Source organism: Dichomitus squalens (assembly GCF_000275845.1).
Source record: "Dichomitus squalens LYAD-421 SS1 unplaced genomic scaffold DICSQscaffold_3, whole genome shotgun sequence".
In the NCBI taxonomy this organism is placed as follows: domain Eukaryota; kingdom Fungi; phylum Basidiomycota; class Agaricomycetes; order Polyporales; family Polyporaceae; genus Dichomitus; species Dichomitus squalens.
This window is the reverse complement of record NW_006766885.1, coordinates 592,357-595,269: the sequence shown is the minus strand read 5'-3', so window position 1 is coordinate 595,269 and position 2,913 is coordinate 592,357.

The window sequence follows — 2,913 nt, the reverse complement described above, 5'->3', positions numbered from 1 at the left end:
ACCGCTGATAGTTGAGGTTGTAGTGTTGGTCTTCTACGGCGACAGGATGAAAGCCGTGGAAAAATGAGCTACAATCCAGGATGGAAAGGTGGGGGAGGCAGTGATAAACGGAGTGTTAAACGTGGGAGGGCGCTGGTGCCTGTGAGGTAGTTTCGACCTAATGTTACGACTGACTGTCGAGCGAGTAAGTGGAGACGAGCAAGGCAGGCAGGAGCACCGACGAGCTCTGGTCGCAGTGAGACTGGAGCAGAGCTCAACAGGCAGGACTGGAGACAAGTAGTGTATTGAGCTAAGTATCTACAGAGCGAAATACACGATGGCTTACCTGGAGACAAGAGGTCGGAACTAGAGTCTCCAGGTAGCAAGGGATCTAGCTATATACAGGGAACGAACAATGGGCGCTAGAGAACAATAGCGTCGCCATGGGTACGGAGTACAAGGGGTGTAGGACAATAGCGGATGTGGGAACAAAGGGAGCTATTGTCCGTGTGTGGACAAAGGGAAACCGTAGCGAGTAGTGAACAATAAGGAAACGTACGAGGCAGTGGTCCGAATCGAAAAGGAAACGTAGCACCGTGAGGGCGGTTCGTGACAGGGTGTTATATCAGTTAAAACAATTGCTTAATTCCTAAAGCAGGACTTACAGTCACATGCAAAACCCTGCAAGCCGGGTGCGGACTTCCATCCTTTCATCCCTTTTTGGAAGGGAACCGAGGGAGCGGTTTAGGGCGTTCCACCAGGCCTGCCAAGTATGGAAGAGACAAAGAAGAAGCTTGATGTCTGGCCAGACCGATGTCATTGCATGGCGCTTCTTGATGTCATTGTTGCTGACAGCGACTTGGGGCTGGAACTGGATCCCCTCCAGATTGGTCCCCATAGCTGTGCTCCAGTGTAATAGAAGCTGGATGAGAAGATGTTTGTTGTAGTCTGCATGGACACCGCGCTCTGACGTCTCCTCTTTGGCTGAGAAGAGAATATAGGCGACTGGAATGCCTTTATAGGCCTCGTCAATGACCATAACAATCCAGACATTAGCACATGCCAAAGAGAAGCCAAATGTTAGATCGACGAGAATGATCTTCCCATGCCCATAGCACCAGGCACAGGCCTATTGATCCGGAGTTGATAAGATCAAGATGAATCGATCAGATTGACCCTGGACAAAAGGTTGATAAAACAGGCAGGCATTAGCAATTTCTGATGAAGGAGGGTTAGGGTTGGTCTGTCGGAACCAGGCATCAATGTTCTCATGTGGTCTAGAACATTGTCTGATTCCCATTTCGAGCTTGAGGCTGCAATAGATAGAGGAGGTGTCATGAGGAAGGTAGATGTACCAGTAGTACGGGTCCCATACTATGGGTCCCATGCTGCTTTGATTGGTGATTGGAGGATGACGAATCTGTGCCCAAGCATTGGCCTGGGTATCAACCGATAGTCCGGACACCCCTTTTTGGAGCAAGGAGCCCGCATATTGCCAGATATCTGGATAGAGGGGAAACCGGACATTGTGAACCGCTGTTATGGCTGCCTCACAATCTTGTGAGTGTTTGAAGAGGCCCCAAAACTTGTTAAAGGCGATAAGTGTGTGGGCTAGTGTTAAGTGAGATCAAATATCGTTCTTACAGAATTGCCACGCACGAGTTTGGGTGTCAAAAGTTGCAACAACATGGACAAAGGCATTGCAGCTGAGATTGTCCCACGGCATCTGGCGCTTCTTGGCGACCCTGGCACCGGCAGCATGGTCAGAGCTGCATATACACTGAAAAATGTATGTTGTGTGTATATATCTGGAAGTAGTCAAGGGCACGGCTTTTGAGAAGTGGATGGACCACTTTGATGACACATCCCGATTGTATATGCTTGGTAAGTGGAGACCAAGGTTGTCAAAGAAATCAAGGGCACAGCCTAGTGACTTATGATGCATATATTACATAAAAGAATAAAGTAATACATGCCTTGATCATCTGCATCATTCCGACGTCTGTGGGAAACAAGCTGACCAGCATCACAGATTCCTGCAGGGCCGTACGGCGCTCTTCTGAGAGAAGGAGTTGAGTAGGGATTTGTCACATTTTTCTCGTGCCACGTGACCTAGGGGTCATGTGAACCAGGACAGACACTCACCTTGACCACGGACAACTCGTATCAGAAAGTGGAGGGGCCAGGATCGAACCCAGGACCTTGTAGGGTCCGGGAGCGCCCGTCCTCACTCACTGGCAGGTGACTCATGCGTCAGCAGGGATGCTTACTCATCGGAGGAAGCCCGGACTTAGCATGACTCAGGTGTTAGTCATGAGGACACCATGTGATAGGTCAGTAGGCAGGACATGAGTCAGCGGACTCTGACCAAGCAGGGACAAATAGGTATCTGGTCTGTGCACCATTGTATTTGTATAAATAGTAGGGAGTCTGAGGCAGAGAACCTCAGACTTGATCTTCTCTTCGATCACCTATCTCCTCTGTAGGTAGCTAGCAGCCCTACCTCTCACTGCCCCTTCTAGTCTAGGGAATCTACTTCTTTACACCATCTCTTGCTGTGTCACATGGAGTTGCTTCGCCCCTCAGCACCAACCCCATCACCAGTAAGCTTTGTCTTTGTTTATCTGGTGGCACAGCTCGTTGGCTGTGACATGCACCGCCGGCAAATCCTCCTGTACCGCAGCCATTGCGCGGACAACAGCCTGTGCCTGTGCAACGCCCAGGGTCGCCGCCACCTCCACCGGTCAGATCTCGTGCACCTTCACCGCGCCGATCTGGGAGAGAGCGGAAAGTACCAACTCGCGAGGGCAATGTCTATGGTGAATCACGGCACCCTACAGACATTTTAAGGAGATAGAAAACAAACATCGTGGAGGAACTTAGTGGAACAGCGTGGAGAATCGAGTCCCTCTCGACCTGCGTCAGTTCCAAGTT